The sequence below is a fragment of the Salvelinus fontinalis genome, chromosome 38, assembly GCF_029448725.1.
Source record: "Salvelinus fontinalis isolate EN_2023a chromosome 38, ASM2944872v1, whole genome shotgun sequence".
In the NCBI taxonomy this organism is placed as follows: domain Eukaryota; kingdom Metazoa; phylum Chordata; class Actinopteri; order Salmoniformes; family Salmonidae; genus Salvelinus; species Salvelinus fontinalis.
This window is the reverse complement of record NC_074702.1, coordinates 488,483-513,209: the sequence shown is the minus strand read 5'-3', so window position 1 is coordinate 513,209 and position 24,727 is coordinate 488,483. Positions and strand designations below refer to the sequence as shown.

The 24,727-nt window shown below is 38.3% G+C and overlaps 1 protein-coding gene across 2 annotated transcripts in view; it reads left to right on the top strand.

Moving 5' to 3' along the window:
- The first annotated feature begins 5,032 nt into the window (after positions 1-5,032).
- hdac9b (histone deacetylase 9b) overlaps positions 5,033-24,727 on the top strand; it is a 214,233-nt gene continuing 194,538 nt past the window's right edge. Inside the window, exons 1-2 of one of the 2 annotated variants that reach the window (XM_055904143.1) lie at positions 5,033-5,258; positions 6,306-6,457. The gene's annotated coding sequence lies outside the window, so the exon portion shown is untranslated. Of the gene's footprint in view, positions 5,259-6,252; positions 6,458-24,727 lie in introns of both variants that reach the window. The other variant, XM_055904142.1, reaches the window with a different exon arrangement.

Genomic DNA, 24,727 nt, shown 5'->3' with positions numbered 1-24,727 from the left:
GGAACAAGAGAAGACCCTGGCTGTGTACCAAATGGGCCCCTATTCCCTATATAGGGCACTACTTTTGCCAGGGCCCGTATACACTAATTTCACCCCTCAGGGCTTTGGTCAAACGTAGTTAACTACATAGGGAATAGGGTGCCATATGGGACGCAGGCCCTCACCATTGATACCTGGCCCTAAACACATTAGGGAAGGGCAAACACATCCACATATGCTATTGCATGACTTCATGATGTTTACTGGACAATATAAATGTACGATCTGTGATTCACAGCACACATCTACCACTTCAGTTATATGTGTAGTACATCACTCATAAATATGTAGGTGTATCCCTAGTGCAGAATGGGCTACCTCAGAGAATCATAAATATGTAGGGGTATCCCTAGTGCAGAATGGGCTACAGTAGAGAATCATAAATATGTAGGGGTATCCCTAGTGCAGCATAGGCTTAGCTGGTGGTGATAGATTCTTGGTTGGTAGATAGCCACAACTGTTGGAAGTGGTACAGACGTGTTGTAAGACAGTTGTTGGACCTCCATGCAACTTCAGACGTAGGCAGCAGGGGGAGCTGTTTCCTAGAAGGTGAAGAGTGAACACCAGAGTTTTCTCTGTTCCTTCCTGCTGCACCCAGCTGCAGCTAGACAGACAGCAACACTGGCTATTTGTTCAAGTGCTTCTCTGTATAACCCTTCCTTTCTCACATTACTCTGAGGGATTGTTTTATAGGCATCAATAAATGATATAGGTTGCATATTTTTGTGGTCAAAATTAGGCAAACAGTATTACTGAAATCTTCAGGTACACTTTTGACATTACACTCCCATGATGATTCTGACTAATACCTCAACACATAGGTTGTGTACCAAATGACACCCCTATTCCATACAAAGTGCACTACTTTTGACCAGAGCTCTATGGGAAAAAGGTTGCCATTTAGGAGACAGGCAGTATTACTGAAATCCTCAGGTAAGTTTTTGTCATGACACACCCACGACAATTGATTCTGACAAATACCTCACATACTTTACACTACAGCCATAAATCATATAAATCCTCAGTTTATCAGAGTTCATCCCTCATTGTGGCTCCCCTCCTCTAACAGGGGAGCAACCTGGTCTCAGAGTACTTTGTATTATTCTGTACGTAAATCCAAGACACTTCATTTAGTATGTTATACTTTGTTTAGTATGGTTACATAAGACAGAAAAACAAAAGGATGGTGGTTGGATGGGCTTTTAACACGAATGTCTAGCAACCAAAAGGTTGTGAGTTCGAATCTCATCACAGACAACTTTAGCATTTTACCTAAGTAGCAACTTCTCAACTACTTCCTACTTTTGAGCTACTTTGCAACTACTTATAGACGTTCACGTTAAATGCCCACCCAACCACCCTCCTTCCGTTTCTTGTCTTAAGTAACCATCTGTCTTATGTAACCATTCTAAACATAACATATCATACTAAATGGAGTGTTTAAAAAAAATAAAAATATTTCACCTTTATTTAACCAGGTAGGCTAGTTGAGAACAAGTTCTCATTTACAACTGCGACCTGGCCAAGATAAAGCAAAGCAGTGTGACACAGACAACAACACAGAGTTACACATGGAATAAACAAGTGTACAGTCAATAACACAATAGAAAAAAATAAAGTCTATATACAGTGTGTGCAAATGGCGTGAGGAGGTAAGGCAATAAATAGGCCATAGAGCAGCAAAGTAATTACAATTTAGCATATTAACACTGGAGTGATAGATGTGCAGATGATGATGTGCAAGTAGAAATACTGGTGTGCAAAAGAGCAGAAAAGTAAATAAGAACAATATGGGGATGAGGTAGGTAGATTGGATGGGCTATTTACAGATGAGCTATGTGCAGCAGCAGCGATCGGTTAGCTGCTCAGATAGCTGATGTTTAAAGTTAGTGAGGGAAATATAAGTCTCCAACTTCAGCGATTTTTGCAATTCGTTCCAGTCATTGGCAGCAGAGAACTGGAAGGAAAGGCGGCCAAAAGAGGTGTTGGCTTTGGGGATGACCAGTGAGATATACCTGCTGGAGCACGTGCTACGGGTGGGTGTTGTTATGAGCTGAGATAAGGCGGAGCTTTACCTAGCATAGACTTATAGATGACCTAGAGCCAGTGGGTCTGGCGACGAATATGTAGCGAGGGCCAGTCGACGAGAGCATACAGGTCGCAGTGGTGGGTGGTATATGGGGCTTTGGTGACAAAATGGATGGCACTGTGATAGACTGCATCCGGTTTGCTGAGTAGAGTGTTGGGGGCTATTTTGTAAATGACATCGCCGAAGTCGAGGATCGGTAGGATAGTCAGTTTTATGAGGGTATGTTTGGCGGCGTGAGTGAAGGAGGCTTTGTTGCGAATTAGGAAGCCGATTCTAGATTTGATTTTGGATTGGAGATGTTTAATATGAGTCTGGAAGGAGAGTTTACAGTCTAGCCAGATACCTAAGTATTTGTAGTTGTCCACATATTGTAAGTCAGAACCGTCCAGAGTAGTGATGCTAGTCGGGCGAACGGGTGGGTGTGGGCAGCGAACGGTTGAAAAGCATGCATTTAGTTTTACTAGCGTTTAAGAGCAGTTGGAGGCCACGGAAGGAGTGTGGTATGGCATTGAAGCTCGTTTGGAGGTTTGTTAACACAGACGGTCCAGAAGTATACAGTATGGTGTCGTCTGTGTAGAGGGGGATCAGGGAATCACACGCAGCAAGAGCGACAACGTTGATATATACAGAGAAAAGAATCGGCCCGAGAATTGAACCCTGTGGTACCCCCATAGAGACTGCCAGAGGTCCGGACAACAGGCCCTCAGATTTGACGCACTGAACTCTATCTGAGAAGTAGTTAGTGAACCAGGCAAGGCAGTCATTTGAGAAACCAAGGCTGTTGAGTCTGCCGATAAGAATACGGTGATTGACAGAGTCAAAAGCCTTGGCCAGGTCGATGAAGACAGCTGCACAGTACTGTCTCTTATCGTTGGCGGTTATGATATCGTTTATTTCCTTGAGTGTAGCTGAGATGCACCCATGACCAGCTCGGAAACTGGATTGCACAGCGGAGAAGGTACGGTGGGATTCGAAATGGTCAGTGATCTGTTTGTTAACTTGGCTTTCGAAGACTTTAGAAAGGCAGGGCAGGATGGATATAGGTCTATAACAATTTGGGTCTGGAGTGTCACCCCCTTTGAAGAGGGGGATGACCGCGGCAGCTTTCCAATCTTTAGGGATCTCGGACAATATGAAAGAGAGGTTGAACAGACTGCTAATAGGGCTTTCAACAATGGCGGCAGATCATTTTAGAAAGAGAGGGTCCAGATTGTCTAGCCCAGCTGATTTGTTCGGGTCCAGGTTTTGCAGCTCTTTCAGAACATCTGCTATCTGGATTTGGGTGAAGGAGAAGCTGGGGAGGCTCGGGCAAGTAGCTGCGGGGGGTGTGGAGCTTTTGGCCGAGGTAGGGGTAGCCAGGAGGAAAGCATGGCCAGCCGTAGAATTGAAATTGAAATGTTTGATTATCGTGGATTTATCGGTGGTGACATTGTTACCTGGGCTCAGTGCAGTGGGCAGCTGGGAGGAGGTGCTCTTATTCTCCATGGACTTTAGTGTCCCAAAACTTTTTGGAGTTAGAGCCACAGGATTTTTTTATTATTTTTTTATTTTATTTTACCGTTATTTTACCAGGTAAGTTGACTGAGAACACGTTCTCATTTGCAGCAACGACCTGGGGAATAGTTACAGGGGAGAGGAGGGGGATGAATGAGCCAATTGTAAACTGGGGATTATTAGGTGACCATGATGGTGTGAGGGCCAGATTGGGAATTTAGCCAGGACACCGGGGTTAACACCCCTACTCTTACGATAAGTGCCATGGGATCTTTAATGACCTCAGAGAGTCAGGACACCCGTTTAAAGTCCCATCCGAAAGACGGCACGCTACACAGGGCAGTGTCCCCAATCACTGCCCTGGGGCATTGGGATTTTTTATTTTTTTTTAGACCAGAGGAAAGAGTGCCTCCTACTGGCCCTCCAACACCACTTCCAGCAGCATCTGGACTCCCATCCAGGGACTGACCAGGACCAACCCTGCTTAGCTTCAGAAGGAAGCCAGCAGTGGTATGCAGGGTGGTATGCTGCTGGCATAGGATGCAAACTTCTGTTTGAAAAAAGCTAGCCTTGGATTTACATACAGAATAATACGAAGTGCTTGTGGAGCACGTTAGCTAACCCTTCCTCTAACCCTAACATGAACCCTTTCACCTAACTCCTAAACTTAACCCTAACCCTAATCCCAACCGCTAGCCTAGCTAATGTTAGCGAGCTAGGTAACGTTAGCTACCTAGCCACCTAGCTAGAATTCATAACATATCATACATTTGCAAATCTGTAAAACATTGTACATTTTGCAAATTCGTAACATATAATACTAATTGTAATTGGTACCATATCATACGAAATGAGTGATGGACAGCCACAAATGAATACATACCATACGAAACGTAACATATCATCCTACAGAATAATACGATATGCTCTGAGACCAGGTTGCCACAAGACACCCAGGGGAGAAAGTTCTCTTCAGTGGCCCTGAGGGCAAGCACCCCCGCCACCCACACACATACACACACACAGACCACAGCTTCCCGCCCACCACAGTGGACCCTGTAAGCAGCCTGCTCACCTGCAGCTAACTCACTGCACTTTCTCACAAAGACAAACTTCAATATAAACCCTATCACTCATTAATAACATTCCTTTGTGACATGCAATCTATTGTAATAGCGGTACAAAGTAAAAACACAATCACAAGGTAGTCTAGTATTATTTAAATGTATGTAGGGTAATCTGTTATCAAGATATTCACTGGCACCTGTAACAAGGCATGATTTTTAAGACTCGTTCTTCTTTATCCAGTGCAATCGTGTAGATGTTGAAATATAACATCACCTTATATCCACACGTATTTATAAACACCGTTGCTATGTCTACCATCCGTCAATACCGCATAGGCTACAGTTTTGATTGTACCGCTCCTGCTCTCTCCTCGTAGTTATTTTTAGCCCATTCGTCATACCGCTTTTAGACACTGAGCATTTCGATTCGCTTCAATTTTAAAACACAGCGCTCGCCTGACCCGAAGCCCTCTATCTGCCTTCGAGCAGGGTACTAAATTCACTTCACCGTTGCCAAATTGATCCAACCGAGTTTCTTCTCAACTCAACGTGGTTTTGTTGTACAGAAGGTAAGATAGCTAGTGTCAAATCTTTGCAATGAGATACAATAGTGCATCAGGTTGGTACAGTAGCAAACATGATCATGTTTTTAGTAGAGAATTTACTCATTTGAATCGAAATGTATTACTGTTATTTAGCCTATTACTGTCAACTCTAGCTTAGTCTGAACTTAATTGTATTTTATCACAGTTCAAAAGTGACTTCCATGTTTTCATTCATAGCCCACCTGTATCTTGCCACTTGCCTTTTTATGTAAGAGGCTGTTTATTACATGACACAACATGTTTTACTTAATAATAACCTAACTGTATTCATATTGCACATACACACATTAATCTGCATGACCATAAACGACCCGATATTGTCCCCCTTATTGTTTTACGCTGGTAGACAGATAAAATGCCATGCGCATTGATTCTGTCTCAGAGCAGTACCACAGCCAGACTATAAATAGACCAATGCCCACATGTATGATCTCACCACCAGACGTGACTGAAGTAACAATGAGTTAGCTGCCTGCTACAGTATCATCTCTGCTATTATCTCCACAGATAGACAGACATGGTGTTAAGCAGCTGACTTAAAAAGTGGTTGATTAAATGCATTTGCATAAGGTTTATATGGCTGTGTATGTCCGTATAGGCTGCTGAGGGGAGGAATGGCATTAAATACCTGGAAACTATGTGTTTGATGTATTTGATACCATTCCACTAATTCTCCTCCAGTCATTACCACAAGCCTTTCCTCCCCAACCCCAATTAAGGTGCCACCCACCTCATGTGGTGTGTGTGTGTGTGTGTGCGTATGTGTGTGTATGTGTGTGTGTGTATGTGTTTGTGGCTGTTTGTGTGTGTGTGTGTGTGTGTGTGTGTGTGTGTGTGTGTGTGTGTGTGTGTGTGTGTGTGTGTGTGTGTGTGTGTGTGTGTGTGTGTGTCTTTACAATACACGCTATCAGTATATCTGTATTATCCCTTATCTAGATTGTTCACCTGTTGGTTACAGGGATGGTCCATTCTCATCAGCATCATAATATCTGTGGATCTCTTGTTCTACAGTCAGCTTCTCTAGTCAAATAGCCAAAGAGCAAAGACAGGACAACAGCACAGAAGAAGAAAACAGCACAGTTATAAACCCACCAGGGTCATCCTGATCGTCTACGAGCGTTACGTCTCACAGACAACCATACGACCAACAGATCCAGCTAGTGGTAAGTGATATCCCCCCATTCCCCCTACACAATAAAACGTATCTTAAGATACAAGAACAGGTTGTCAACATTGATTCCTTGCCATTTTAAAATAATTTTTCAGATTTCACTCTAAATCCAAGAGTGGACAGCTCAATGAAATATCAATCAGCATTGGCTGTAGGGATGTTGTGATGTTGGTGAAAGGGCATATTTGACTGTCTTGTTGACCTCAGTGTTTGAGTTGCCTTGTTTCCTATGGTAACCCATTGCAGACATGCTTCTTCATGGCTTTCATTCGATTTTTGAGTAAATTTCAGGTTTTATGAAGCTTTTGTCTCTGCCAATGTTCTGTCTCGAGGTGTCAGATGTTGACAAAATCCAACTCTTATTTCGGCGTGGTAATGAGAAAACACAGGAAGCGGGGGCTTGCCAGTATACACTTGACATTTTCAACTGTGGCAAGAAAAAAATGCTCATGTGTTTTGATATGAAAGCCCTTCTCAGACCACGTGCAAACGACCCTTCAGTCTTTTCTCCACCTCAGAATATTGATGATATTTTTACATCAGACTTGTTCTTGGCAGTGCGAGGGCTCACAGATGTCCACTCTGTGCTGTTCAGATGGCTTGAGGGGGCAGGTACCATCTGAGCTGTGTCATGGATGGACCGAGTCATTTTAACAGCTCCATGGACTGACACTAGGTTTGACACAATGCATCCTGATTGAAACCCTTTCCCTATATAGTGCACTGCATTTGGCAGAGCTGGTCACTATATAAGGAATAGGTTGCCATTTGGGATGCAGCCTCAGTTTCATGGTACCTTAATGTTGCTTAGATTAAAACAAATAATTGTATTAAATACAGAGGGAAGAAACACGTTGATTTGACAGGTATTGTTAGTCACTTCTAGATTATGATAATGTACGTCCGTATAGGTGTGACCATATTACTAAGCATATTGGCAAGTCAGATCCAATGAGGCACAGCACAGTGCGTGCTGCTAGTCAACACACACTAACAATACATTCATGTCTAGTTGGATATTTTACTTGTCGGTCCAATTCTGCGATAGCACTATGAATGCAAAGTGAATGTAATGTGTTTACTGAGTTTGATGATAATTGTTTATTGTTTTGACACATTGTACACAGGGGAGAATAATGCCTTTGAATGTGTTCATTCAACCAGTTAGAACAGCACTTGTTGAACATGGGCCCTGGTAAAAAGTAGTGCACTGTCGAGTGAATAGACTGCCATTTAGGACGTAGATATTGTTTCAAATGGGACTTGTTACAGTGAAGAGAAGTGTGCATTACCTTGTAGTTGAGAGGGAATTGAAACTAAAGGCCTGTTGTTGAATGACTTGGTCATCATAGTTTCTGTTCCACAAACACTCCTTTGATGTAGTAGATGTCTCCATAGCAGAATTGATTTGATGCCTTGTTATACAGTGTTTCTGGCTGTGTTTTTCCTCACATAATACTGAAACCTGACCTGTAATGTAGAGAGGGACATGTAAGGGAACTGAAAGAAGAAATGCTGAACATTTTATTATTGTTATTATTCTCCTATTGATATGAAATGGCCTTTGGGAGCCCCCTTGTTTGCCTTTTTACCAGACTAACAACAGTTAAAGTGATGTGAGAGTGTAGGGTTTGGGAGGACTGAGGTTCACAACAGCCATGTGTCCCAAATGGCACCCTATTCCCCCCAGGGCTCTGGTCAAAAGTAGTTGCACTATATAGGGAATAGGGTGCCATTTGGGATGGAGGAAGAGGAAGTATGTATGATGACACTGGTCAGAGGAATGATATACAGCATGGTAGTCAACAGGCATGTGCTTTATAACATGACTGTGTAAAAAAAAAAAAATATTACTAATCGAAAAATTAGAAAATTGGGAGCAAAAAAAACCCAGATCATATTTTGCTATGTAATTGTTGCCCAAGTGTGAACCGAAATGAGAAGCTCTGACGTTAGTCATATTTCACACATTGAAAATGTGTGCCGTCAATTTAACCAGCATTTTCGCCAGCAGTAATCAGTCTCAACTTGACTAATTTGAATGCATTATAGAACCAGTTGCAACAACATAAAGCAGTTAACCTTATTACTGTAAGTTTCATACGTACAGTAGATATATAGGCAGAAACAATATAAATATTGCAATTTTTGACTAATAGAATGTGTTTATGGTCAATCAATATCCTACTATACATCATACAGTTACTATACATCAGCCAGTTACTATACATCATACAGTTACTATACATCATACAGTTACTATACATCAGCCAGTTACTATACATCATACAGTTACTATACATCAGACAGTACAGTTACTATACATCATACAGTTACTATACATCATACAGTTACTATACATCATACAGTTACTATACATCAGACAGTACAGTTACTATACATCAGCCAGTTACTATACATCAGCCAGTTACTATACATCAGCCAGTTACTATACATCAGCCAGTTACTATACATCATACAGTTACTATACATCAGCCAGTACAGTTACTATACATCAGCCAGTACAGTTACTATACATCAGCCAGTTACTATACATCAGACAGTTACTATACATCAGACAGTTACTATACATCAGACAGTTACTATACATCAGACAGTTACTATACATCAGCCAGTTACTATACATCATACAGTTACTATACATCAGACAGTTACTATACATCAGACAGTTACTATACATCAGACAGTTAATATACATCAGACAGTTAATATACATCAGACAGTTACTATACATCATACAGTTACTATACATCAGACAGTTACTATACATCATACAGTTACTATACATCAGACAGTTACTATACATCAGCCAGTTACTATACATCAGACAGTTACTATACATCATACAGTTACTATACATCATACAGTTACTATACATCAGCCAGTTACTATACATCATACAGTTACTATACATCAGACAGTACAGTTACTATACATCAGACAGTTACTATACATCAGACAGTACAGTTACTATACATCAGACAGTTACTATACATCAGACAGTTACTATACATCATACAGTTACTATACATCATACAGTTACTATACATCATACAGTTACTATACATCATACAGTACAGTTACTATACATCAGACAGTTACTATACATCATACAGTTACTATACATCATACAGTTACTATACATCAGACAGTACAGTTACTATACATCAGACAGTACAGTTACTATACATCAGACAGTTACTATACATCAGACAGTTACTATACACCATACAGTTACTATACATCATACAGTTACTATACATCATACAGTTACTATGCATCATACAGTTACTATACATCAGACAGTACAGTTACTATACATCATACAGTTACTATACATCAGACAGTTACTATACATCAGACAGTTACTATACATCATACAGTTACTATACATCAGACAGTTACTATACATCAGACAGTTACTATACATCAGACAGTTACTATACATCAGACAGTACAGCTACTATACATCAGACAGTACAGCTACTATACATCATACAGTACAGTTACTATACATCAGACAGTTACTATACATCAGACAGTTACTATACATCAGACAGTTACTATACATCAGACAGTTACTATACATCAGACAGTTACTATACATCAGACAGTTACTATACATCAGACAGTTACTATACATCAGACAGTACAGCTACTATACATCATACAGTACAGTTACTATTCATCAGACAGTTACTATACATCAGACAGTTACTATACATCATACAGTTACTATACGTCATACAGTTACTATACATCAGACAGTTACTATACGTCATACAGTTACTATACATCAGCCAGTTACTATACATCAGACAGTACAGTTACTATACATCAGACAGTTACTATACATCATACAGTTACTATACATCAGACAGTTACTATACATCAGACAGTTACTATACATCATACAGTTACTATACATCATACAGTTACTATACATCAGACAGTACAGTTACTATACATCAGACAGTTACTATACATCAGACAGTACAGTTACTATACATCAGACAGTTACTATACATCAGACAGTTACTATACATCAGACAGTTACTATACATCATACAGTTACTATACATCATACAGTTACTATACATCATACAGTTACTATACATCATACAGTATAGTTACTATACATCAGACAGTTACTATACATCATACAGTTACATTACATTTACATTTACATTTAAGTCATTTAGCAGACGCTCTTATCCAGAGCGACTTACAAATTGACTATACATCAGACAGTTACTATACATCAGACAGTTACTATACATCATACAGTTACTATACATCATACAATACAGTTACTATACATCATACAATACAGTTATTATACATCATACAATACAGTTACTATACATCAGACAGTTACTATACATCAGACAGTTACTATACATCATACAGTACAGTTACTATACATCAGACAGTTACTATACATAAGACAGTACAGTTACTATACATCAGACAGTTAGTATACATCAGACAGTACAGTTACTATACATCAGACAGTTACTATACATCAGACAGTTACTATACATCATACAGTTACTATACATCAGACAGTTACTATACATCAGACAGTTACTATACATCATACAGTTACTATACATCAGACAGTTACTATACATCATACAGTTACTATACATCAGACAGTTACTATACATCATACAGTACAGTTACTATACATCAGACAGTTACTATACATCATACAGTTACTATACATCAGACAGTTACTATACATCAGACAGTTACTATACATCATACAGTTACTATACATCAGACAGTTACTATACATCATACAGTTACTATACATCATACAGTTACTATACATCAGACAGTTACTATACATCATACAGTTACTATACATCAGACAGTTACTATACATCATACAGTTACTATACATCAGACAGTTACTATACATCATACAGTTACTATACATCAGCCAGTTACTATACATCAGCCAGTTACTATACATCATACAGTTACTATACATCATACAGTTACTATACATCATACAGTTACTATACATCAGACAGTTACTATACATCATACAGTTACTATACATCATACAGTTACTATACATCATACAGTTACTATACATCATACAGTTACTATACATCAGACAGTTACTATACATCAGACAGTACAGTTACTATACATCAGACAGTTACTATACATCATACAGTACAGTTACTATACATCAGACAGTTACTATATATCAGACAGTTACTATACATCAGACAGTACAGTTACTATACATCAGACAGTTACTATACATCAGACAGTACAGTTACTATACATCAGACAGTTACTATACATCAGACAGTTACTATACATCAGACAGTACAGTTACTATACATCAGACAGTTACTATACATCATACAGTTACTATACATCATTCAGTTACTATACATCATACAGTACAGTTACTATACATCAGACAGTTACTATACTTCAGACAGTACAGTTACTATACATCAGACAGTTACTATACATCAGACAGTACAGTTACTATGCATCAGACAGTACAGTTACTATACATCAGACAGTTAATATACATCAGACAGTACAGTTACTATACATCAGACAGTTACTATACATCAGACAGTACAGTTACTATACATCAGACAGTTACTATACATCAGACAGTACAGTTACTATACATCAGACAGTTACTATACATCATACAGTTACTATACATCATACAGTACAGTTACTATACATCAGACAGTTACTATACATCAGACAGTACAGTTACTATACATCAGACAGTTACTATACATCAGACAGTACAGTTACTATACATCAGACAGTTACTATACATCAGACAGTACAGTTACTATACATCAGACAGTACAGTTACTATACATCAGCGAGTTACTATACATCAGACAGTTACTATACATCATACAGTTACTATACATCAGACAGTACAGTTGCTATACATCAGACAGTACAGTTACTATACATCAGACAGTACAGTTACTATACATCAGACAGTACAGTTACTATACATCAGACAGTTACTACACATCAGACAGTACAGTTACTATACATCAGACAGTACAGTTGCTATACATCAGACAGTACAGTTGCTATACATCAGACAGTACAGTTACTATACATCAGACAGTACAGTTACTATACATCAGACAGTTACTATACATCAGACAGTTACTATACATTAGACAGTACAGTTACTATACATCAGACACTACAGTTACTATACATCAGACAGTACAGTTACTATACATCAGACAGTACAGTTACTATACATCTGACAGTACAGTTGCTATACATCAGACAGTACAGTTACTATACATCTGACAGTTACTATACATCATACAGTTACTATACATCAGACAGTTACTATACATCATACAGTTACTATACATCATACAGTTACTATACATCAGACAGTACAGTTACTATACATCATACAGTTACTATACATCAGACAGTACAGTTACTATACATCAGACAGTTACTATACATCATACAGTTACTATACATCATACAGTTACTATTCATCAGACAGTTACTATACATCATACAGTTACTATACATCAGACAGTACAGTTGCTATTCATCAGACAGTTACTATACATCATACAGTTACTATACATCAGACAGTTACTATACATCAGACAGTACAGTTACTATACATCAGACAGTACAGTTACTATTCATCAGACAGTTACTATACATCAGACAGTTACTATACATCATACAGTTACTATACATCAGACAGTTACTATACATCATACAGTTACTATACATCATACAGTTACTATACATCAGACAGTACAGTTACTATACATCAGACAGTTACTATACATCAGACAGTTACTATACATCAGACAGTTACGATACATCAGCCAGTTACTATACATCAGCCAGTTACTATACATCATACAGTTACTATACATCTGCCAGTTACTATACATCAGCCAGTTACTATACATCAGCCAGTTACTATACATCAGCCAGTTACTATACATCATACAGTTACTATACATCAGACAGTACAGTTACTATACATCATACAGTTACTATACATCAGACAGTACAGTTACTATACATCAGACAGTTACTATACATCATACAGTTACTATACATCATACAGTTACTATTCATCAGACAGTTACTATACATCAGACAGTACATTTACTATACATCAGACAGTTACTATACATCAGACAGTTACTATACATCAGACAGTTACTATAAATCAGACATTACAGTTACTATACATCATACAGTTACTATACATCATACAGTTACTATACATCAGACAATTACTATACATCATACAGTACAGCTACTATACATCAGACAGTACAGTTACTATACATCAGACAGTTACTATACATCAGACAGTTACTATACATCATACAGTTACTATACATCAGACAGTACAGTTACTATACATCAGACAGTACAGTTACTATACATCAGACAGTTACTATACATCAGACAGTTACTATACATCAGACAGTACAGCTACTATACATCAGACAGTACAGTTACTATACATCAGACAGTTACTATACATTAGACAGTTACTATACATCATACAGTTACTATACATCATACAGTTACTATACATCAGACAGTTACTATACATCAGACAGTACAGTTACTTTACATCAGACAGTTACTATACATCAGACAGTACAGTTCCTATACATCAGACAGTTACTATACATATGACAGTACAGTTACTATACATCAGACAGTTACTATACATCAGACAGTTACTATACATCATACAGTTACTATACATCAGACAGTTACTATACATCATACAGTTACTATTCATCAGACAGTTACTATACATCATACAGTTACTATACATCAGACAGTACAGTTACTATTCATCAGACAGTTACTATACATCAGACAGTACAGTTACTATACATCAGACAGTACAGTTACTATTCATCAGACAGTTACTATACATCATACAGTTACTATACATCAGACAGTTACTATACATCATACAGTACAGTTACTATACATCAGACAGTTACTATATATCAGACAGTTACTATACATCAGACAGTACAGTTACTATACATCAGACAGTTACTATACATCAGACAGTACAGTTACTATACATCAGACAGTTACTATACATCAGACAGTTACTATACATCAGACAGTACAGTTACTATACATCAGACAGTTACTATACATCATACAGTTACTATACATCATTCAGTTACTATACATCATACAGTACAGTTACTATACATCAGACAGTTACTATACTTCAGACAGTACAGTTACTATACATCAGACAGTTACTATACATCAGACAGTACAGTTACTATACATCAGACAGTTACTATACATCAGACAGTACAGTTACTATACATCAGACAGTTAATATACATCAGACAGTACAGTTACTATACATCAGACAGTTACTATACATCAGACAGTACAGTTACTATACATCAGACAGTTACTATACATCAGACAGTACAGTTACTATACATCATACAGTTACTATACATCATACAGTTACTATACATCATACAGTACAGTTACTATACATCAGACAGTTACTATACATCAGACAGTACAGTTACTATACATCAGACAGTTACTATACATCAGACAGTACAGTTACTATACATCAGACAGTTACTATACATCAGACAGTACAGTTACTATACATCAGACAGTACAGTTACTATACATCAGCGAGTTACTATACATCAGACAATTACTATACATCATACAGTTACTATACATCAGAAAGTACAGTTGCTATACATCAGACAGTACAGTTACTATACATCAGACAGTACAGTTACTATACATCAGACAGTACAGTTACTATACATCAGACAGTTACTACACATCAGACAGTACAGTTACTATACATCAGACAGTACAGTTGCTATACATCAGACAGTACAGTTGCTATACATCAGACAGTACAGTTACTATACATCAGACAGTACAGTTACTATACATCAGACAGTTACTATACATCAGACAGTTACTATACATTAGACAGTACAGTTACTATACATCAGACACTACAGTTACTATACATCAGACAGTACAGTTGCTATACATCAGACAGTACAGTTACTATACATCAGACAGTACATTTACTATACATCAGACAGTTACTATACATCAGACAGTTACTATACATCAGACAGTTACTATAAATCAGACATTACAGTTACTATACATCATACAGTTACTATACATCATACAGTTACTATACATCAGACAATTACTATACATCATACAGTACAGCTACTATACATCAGACAGTACAGTTACTATACATCAGACAGTTACTATACATCAGACAGTTACTATACATCATACAGTTACTATACATCAGACAGTACAGTTACTATACATCAGACAGTACAGTTACTATACATCAGACAGTTACTATACATCAGACAGTTACTATACATCAGACAGTACAGCTACTATACATCAGACAGTACAGTTACTATACATCAGACAGTTACTATACATTAGACAGTTACTATACATCATACAGTTACTATACATCATACAGTTACTATACATCAGACAGTTACTATACATCAGACAGTACAGTTACTTTACATCAGACAGTTACTATACATCAGACAGTACAGTTCCTATACATCAGACAGTTACTATACATATGACAGTACAGTTACTATACATCAGACAGTTACTATACATCAGACAGTTACTATACATCATACAGTTACTATACATCAGACAGTTACTATACATCATACAGTTACTATTCATCAGACAGTTACTATACATCATACAGTTACTATACATCAGACAGTACAGTTACTATTCATCAGACAGTTACTATACATCAGACAGTACAGTTACTATTCATCAGACAGTTACTATACATCATACAGTTACTATACATCAGACAGTTACTATACATCATACAGTACAGTTACTATACATCAGACAGTTACTATATATCAGACAGTTACTATACATCAGACAGTACAGTTACTATACATCAGACAGTTACTATACATCAGACAGTACAGTTACTATACATCAGACAGTTACTATACATCAGACAGTTACTATACATCAGACAGTACAGTTACTATACATCAGACAGTTACTATACATCATACAGTTACTATACATCATTCAGTTACTATACATCATACAGTACAGTTACTATACATCAGACAGTTACTATACTTCAGACAGTACAGTTACTATACATCAGACAGTTACTATACATCAGACAGTACAGTTACTATACATCAGACAGTTACTATACATCAGACAGTACAGTTACTATACATCAGACAGTTAATATACATCAGACAGTACAGTTACTATACATCAGACAGTTACTATACATCAGACAGTACAGTTACTATACATCAGACAGTTACTATACATCAGACAGTACAGTTACTATACATCATACAGTTACTATACATCATACAGTTACTATACATCATACAGTACAGTTACTATACATCAGACAGTTACTATACATCAGACAGTACAGTTACTATACATCAGACAGTTACTATACATCAGACAGTACAGTTACTATACATCAGACAGTTACTATACATCAGACAGTACAGTTACTATACATCAGACAGTACAGTTACTATACATCAGCGAGTTACTATACATCAGACAATTACTATACATCATACAGTTACTATACATCAGAAAGTACAGTTGCTATACATCAGACAGTACAGTTACTATACATCAGACAGTACAGTTACTATACATCAGACAGTACAGTTACTATACATCAGACAGTTACTACACATCAGACAGTACAGTTACTATACATCAGACAGTACAGTTGCTATACATCAGACAGTACAGTTGCTATACATCAGACAGTACAGTTACTATACATCAGACAGTACAGTTACTATACATCAGACAGTTACTATACATCAGACAGTTACTATACATTAGACAGTACAGTTACTATACATCAGACACTACAGTTACTATACATCAGACAGTACAGTTACTATACATCAGACAGTACAGTTACTATACATCTGACAGTACAGTTGCTATACATCAGACAGTACAGTTACTATACATCTGACAGTTACTATACATCATACAGTTACTATACATCAGACAGTTACTATACATCATACAGTTACTATACATCATACAGTTACTATACATCAGACAGTACAGTTACTATACATCATACAGTTACTATACATCAGACAGTACAGTTACTATTCATCAGACAGTTACTATACATCATACAGTTACTATACATCAGACAGTACAGTTGCTATTCATCAGACAGTTACTATACATCATACAGTTACTATACATCAGACAGTTACTATACATCAGACAGTACAGTTACTATACATCAGACAGTACAGTTACTATTCATCAGACAGTTACTATACATCAGACAGTTACTATACATCATACAGTTACTATACATCAGACAGTTACTATACATCATACAGTTACTATACATCATACAGTTACTATACATCAGACAGTACAGTTACTATACATCAGACAGTTACTATACATCAGACAGTTACTATACATCAGACAGTTACTATACATCAGCCAGTTACTATACATCAGCCAGTTACTATACATCATACAGTTACTATACATCTGCCAGTTACTATACATCAGCCAGTTACTATACATCAGCCAGTTACTATACATCAGCCAGTTACTATACATCATACAGTTACTATACATCAGACAGTACAGTTACTATACATCATACAGTTACTATACATCAGACAGTACAGTTACTATACATCAGACAGTTACTATACATCATACAGTTACTATACATCATACAGTTACTATTCATCAGACAGTTACTATACATCAGACAGTACATTTACTATACATCAGACAGTTACTATACATCAGACAGTTACTATACATCAGACAGTTACTATACATCAGACATTACAGTTACTATACATCATACAGTTACTATACATCATACAGTTACTATACATCAGACAATTACTATACATCATACAGTACAGCTACTATACATCAGACAGTACAGTTACTATACATCAGACAGTTACTATACATCAGACAGTTACTATACATCATACAGTTACTATACATCAGACAGTACAGTTACTATACATCAGACAGTACAGTTACTATACATCAGACAGTTACTATACATCAGACAGTTACTATACATCAGACAGTACAGCTACTATACATCAGACAGTACAGTTACTATACATCAGACAGTTACTATACATTAGACAGTTACTATACATCATACAGTTACTATACATCATACAGTTACTATACATCAGACAGTTACTATACATCAGACAGTACAGTTACTTTACATCAGACAGTTACTATACATCAGACAGTACAGTTCCTATACATCAGACAGTTACTATACATCAGACAGTACAGTTACTATACATCAGACAGTTACTATACATCAGACAGTTACTATACATCATACAGTTACTATACATCAGACAGTTACTATACATCATACAGTTACTATTCATCAGACAGTTACTATACATCATACAGTTACTATACATCAGACAGTACAGTTACTATTCATCAGACAGTTACTATACATCAGACAGTACAGTTACTATACATCAGACAGTACAGTTACTATTCATCAGACAGTTACTATACATCATACAGTTACTATACATCAGACAGTTACTATACATCAGACAGTACAGTTACTATACATCAGACAGTACAGTTACTATTCATCAGACAGTACAGTTACTATACATCAGACAGTACAGTTACTATACATCAGACAGTACAGTTACTATTCATCAGACAGTTACTATACATCAGACAGTACAGTTACTATACATCAGACAGTACAGTTACTATACATCAGACAGTTACTATACATCATACAGTTACTATACATCAGACAGTTACTATACATCATACAGTTACTATACATCATACAGTACAGTTACTATACATCAGACAGTTACTATACATCAGACAGTTACTATACATCAGACAGTACAGTTACTATACATCAGACAGTTACTATACATCAGACAGTTACTATACATCATACAGTACAGTTACTATACATCAGACAGTTACTATACATCAGACAGTTACTATACATCATACAGTTACTATACATCAGACAGTACAGTTACTATACATCAGACAGTACAGTTACTATACATCAGACAGTTACTATACATCAGACAGTACAGTTACTATACATCAGACAATACAGTTACTATACATCAGACAGTTACTATACATCAGACAGTACAGTTACTATACATCCGACAGTTACTATACATCAGACAGTTACTATACATCATACAGTTACTATACATCATACAGTACAGTTACTATACATCCGACAGTTACTATACATCAGACAGTTACTATACATCAGACAGTACAGTTACTATACATCAGACAGTTACTATACATCAGACAGTTACTATACATCATACAGTTACTATACATCATACAGTTACTATACATCAGACAGTTACTATACATCATACAGTTACTATACATCAGACAGTTACTATACATCAGACAGTACAGTTACTATACATCAGACAGTTACTATACATCAGACAGTACAATTACTATACATCAGACAGTACAGTTACTATACATCAGCGAGTTACTATACATCAGACAGGACAGTTACTATACATCAGACAGTACAGTTACTATACATCAGACAGTACAGTTGCTATACATCAGACAGTACAGTTGCTATACATCAGACAGTACAGTTGCTATACATCAGACAGTACATTTGCTATACATCAGACAGTACAGTTACTATACATCAGACAGTACAGTTACTATACATCAGACAGTACAGTTACTATACATCAGACAGTTACTATACATCAGACAGTACAGTTACTATACATCAGACAGTACAGTTACTATACATCAGACAGTACAGTTACTATACATCAGACAGTACAGTTACTATACATCATACAGTTAATATACATCAGACAGTACAGTTAATATACATCAGACAGTACAGTTACTATACATCATACAGTTAATATACATCAGACATTACAGTTACTATACATCAGACAGTACAGTTACTATACATCAGACAGTACAGTTACTATACATCAGACAGTACAGTTAATATACATCAGACAGTACAGTTACTATACATCAGACAGTACAGTTACTATACATCAGACAGTAGGGAGGCTATATGCCTGTACGTTATGCTGTATATTGTAGTACATTGTTGTCATTTGGGAAGAGAGAATTCATCAGAGGGCAAATGAAAGGCTTGTAGGCTGTGGTAGTTGTTCTGTTTAATTCCAAGATGAATCCTCAGCATGCCATTAGGTTACCAGGCAACAGTGTGCTCTTCTGTCAAATGCTTCTTGTATTTATTTATTTACCTACTTAGCATTTAGTTATGAGGGCGGGAAGTAAATGGTGTCAAGCCTGTCTGGCAATAAACAAGAATATTAGCTATATGCCAACAAATCACTTGATAAATTGTGTTATTAGCTTTTTATAAAATGTAATGTAGTTTTCCATTCACGCTATGTACTTTTCACAGTATCTCCTCAGAAATGATTGAGGCTGAAAACATCTCTCCATAACTTTCCATACATGCATGTTTTATACAGCACATTACTGTAACGGCGTTCCTCTCTCTCTTCATAAGAAGAGGTGTAGTGATCGAGCCAAGGCGCAGCGGGTTGTGAAAACATGATGAGTTTTATTTATAAGACAAAACGAAACAAACTATACTTGAATAAACTAACAAAATAACAAAACGAAAATAGACAGACTAGTACGACGAACTGACATAACACACGCAGAACGAACGAACAAGTACTTACTACAAAACGCACGAACAAACCGAAACAATCCCGTATGGTGTAACATAGACACAGACACAGGAGACAATCACCCACAAACAAACAGTGAGAACACCCTACCTAAATATGACTCTTAATTAGAGGAGAACGCAAAACACCTGCCTCTAATTAAGAGCCATACCAGGCAACCAAAACCAACATAGAAACAGATAACATAGACTGCCCACCCAAAACACATGCCCTGACCTAAAACACATACAAAAACAACATAAAACAGGTCAGGACTGTTACAATTTCACATTTCACCTACTTTGCAGTACACTTTGATACAGGATACAGGACGCGTACTCAGATTATGCGCTGACCAGCTGGCAAGTGTCTTTTTCAATCCCTCCCTGACCCAGTCTGTAATACCTACATGTTTCAAGGAGACCACCATAGGCCCTGTACCCAAGAGCGCCAAGGTAACCTGTCTAAATGACTATCACCCTGTAGAAATCACATCTATAGCCATGAAATGCTTTGAAAGGCTGGTCATGGCTCAGATCAACACCCATCCCTGACACCCTGGACCCACTCCAATTTGCATACTGCCCCAACAGATTCATAGATGACGCAATCCCCCCCCCCCCCCCCCCCCCCCACACACACACAGACACTCTTTTTCCTACCTAAATGTACATATTACAGATGTAGGATCTTCATTTATTTGATCACCTACTTTACCTGCAAAACAATGTGATACATGAGAGTAATAGCTTTCCTATATTGAGTAAGTTATGTATACATTATGGTATATATGGTGTTTAGAGGGATTTGGGACTGTTGATATGTAGTGTTTGGCAGGGCCAGATTGAGACTGTTGATATGTAGTGCTTGGCAGGGCCAGATTGAGACTGTTGATATGTAGTGTTTGGCAGGGCCAGATTGGACTGTTGATATGTAGTGCTTGGCAGGGCCAGATTGGACTGTTGATATGTAGTGCTTGGCAGGGCCAGATTGGGACTGTTGATATGTAGTGATTGGCAGGGCCAGATTGGACTGTTGATATGTAGTGTTTGGCAGGGCCAGATTGGGACTGTTGATATGTAGTGCTTGGCAGGGCCAGATTGGACTGTTGGTATGTAGTGTTTGGCAGGGCCAGATTGGACTGTTGGTATGTAGTGTTTGGCAGGGCCAGATTGGGACTGTTGGTATGTAGTGATTGGCAGCGCCAGATTGGACTGTTGATATGTAGTGTTTGGCAGCGCCAGATTGGGACTGTTGATATGTAGTGTTTGGCAGGGCCAGATTGGACTGTTGATATGTAGTGATTGGCAGGGCCAGATTGGACTGTTGATATGTAGTACTTGGCAGGGCCAGATTGGACTGTTGATATGTAGTGCTTGGCAGGGCCAGATTGGGACAGTTAATGTGTAGTGATTGGCAGGGCCAGATTGGGACTGTTAATGTGTAGTGATTGGCAGGGCCAGACTGAGACTGTTGATATGTAGTGCTTGGCAGGGCCAGATTGGGACTGTTGATATGTAGTGATTGGCAGGGCCAGATTGGACTGTTGATATGTAATGTTTGGCAGGGCCAGACTGGGACTGTTGATATGTAGTGCTTGGTAGGGCCAGATTGGGACTGTTGATATGTAGTGCTTGGCAGGGCCAGATTGGACTGTTGATATGTAGTGCTTGGCAGGGCCAGATTGGACTGTTGATATGTAGTGTTTGGCAGGGCCAGATTGGGACTGTTGATATGTAGTGATTGGCAGGGCCAGATTGGACTGTTGATATGTAGTGCTTGGCAGGGCCAGATTCTGACTGTTGATATGTAGTGATTGGCAGGGCCAGATTGGACTGTTGATATGTAGTGCTTGGCAGGGCCAGATTGGACTGTTGATATGTAGTGATTGGCAGGGCCAAACTGAGACTGTTGATATGTAGTGCTTGGCAGGGCCAGATTGGGACTGTTGATATGTAGTGCTTGGCAGGGCCAGACTGGGACTGTTGATATGTAGTGCTTGGCAGGGCCAGATTGGGACTGTTGATATGTAGTGCTTGGCAGGGCCAGATATGGACTGTTGATATGTAGTACCTGGCAGGGCCAGATTTGGACTGTTGATATGTAGTGCTTGGCAGGGCCAGATTGGACTGTTGATATGTAGTGCTTGGCAGCGCCAGATTGGGACTGTTGATATGTAGTGATTGGCAGGGCCAGATTGGACTGTTGATATGTAGTGCTTGGCAGGGCCAGATTGGGACTGTTGATATGTAGTGATTGGCAGGGCCAGATTGGACTGTTGATATGTAGTGCTTGGCAGGGCCAGATTGGGACTGTTGATATGTAGTGTTTGGCAGGGCCAGATTGGGACTGTTGATATGTAGTGCTTGGCAGGGCCAGATTGGACTGTTGATATGTAGTGCTTGGCAGGGCCAGATTGAGACTGTTGATATGTAGTGTTTGGCAGGGCCAGATTGGGACTGTTGATATGTAGTGATTGGCAGGGCCAGATTGGACTGTTGATATGTAGTGCTTGGCAGGGCCAGATTGGGACTGTTGATATGTAGTGTTTGGCAGGGCCAGATTGGACTGTTGATATGTAGTGCTTGGCAGGGCCAGATTGGGACTGTTGATATGTAGTGCTTGGCAGGGCCAGATTGGGACTGTTGATTTGTAGTGCTTGGCAGGGCCAGATTGGACTGTTGATATGTAATGATTGGCAGGGCCAGATTGGGACTGTTGATATGTAGTGTTGGGCAGGGCCAGATTGGGACTGTTGATATGTAGTGTTTGGCAGGGCCAGATTGGGACTGTTGACATGTAGTGCTTGGCAGGGCCAGATTGGGACTGTTGATATGTAGTGCTTGGCAGGGCCAGATTGGGACTGTTGATATGTAGTGTTTGGCAGGGCCAGATTGGACTGTTGATATGTAGTGCTTGGCAGGGCCAGATTGGGACTGTTGATATGTAGTGATTGGCAGGGCCAGATTGGACTGTTGATATGTAGTGCTTGGCAGGGCCAGATTGGACTGTTGATCTGTAGTGATTGGCAGGGCCAGATTGGGACAGTTAATGTGTAGTGCTTGGCAGGGCCAGATTGGACTGTTGATATGTAGTGCTTGGCAGGGCCAGATTGGGACTGTTGATATATAGTGCTTGGCAGGGCCAGATTGGGACTGTTGATATTCAGTGATTGGCAGGGCCAGATTGGACTGTTGATATGTAGTGTTTGGCAGGGCCAGATTGGATTGTTGATATGTAGTTTTTTTTAGGGCCAGATTGGATTGTTGATATGTAGTGCTTGGCAGGGCCAGACTGAGACTGTTGATATGTAGTGTATTGCCAGATTGGGAAGAAATGGAGACAGACAGAGGCTCAGA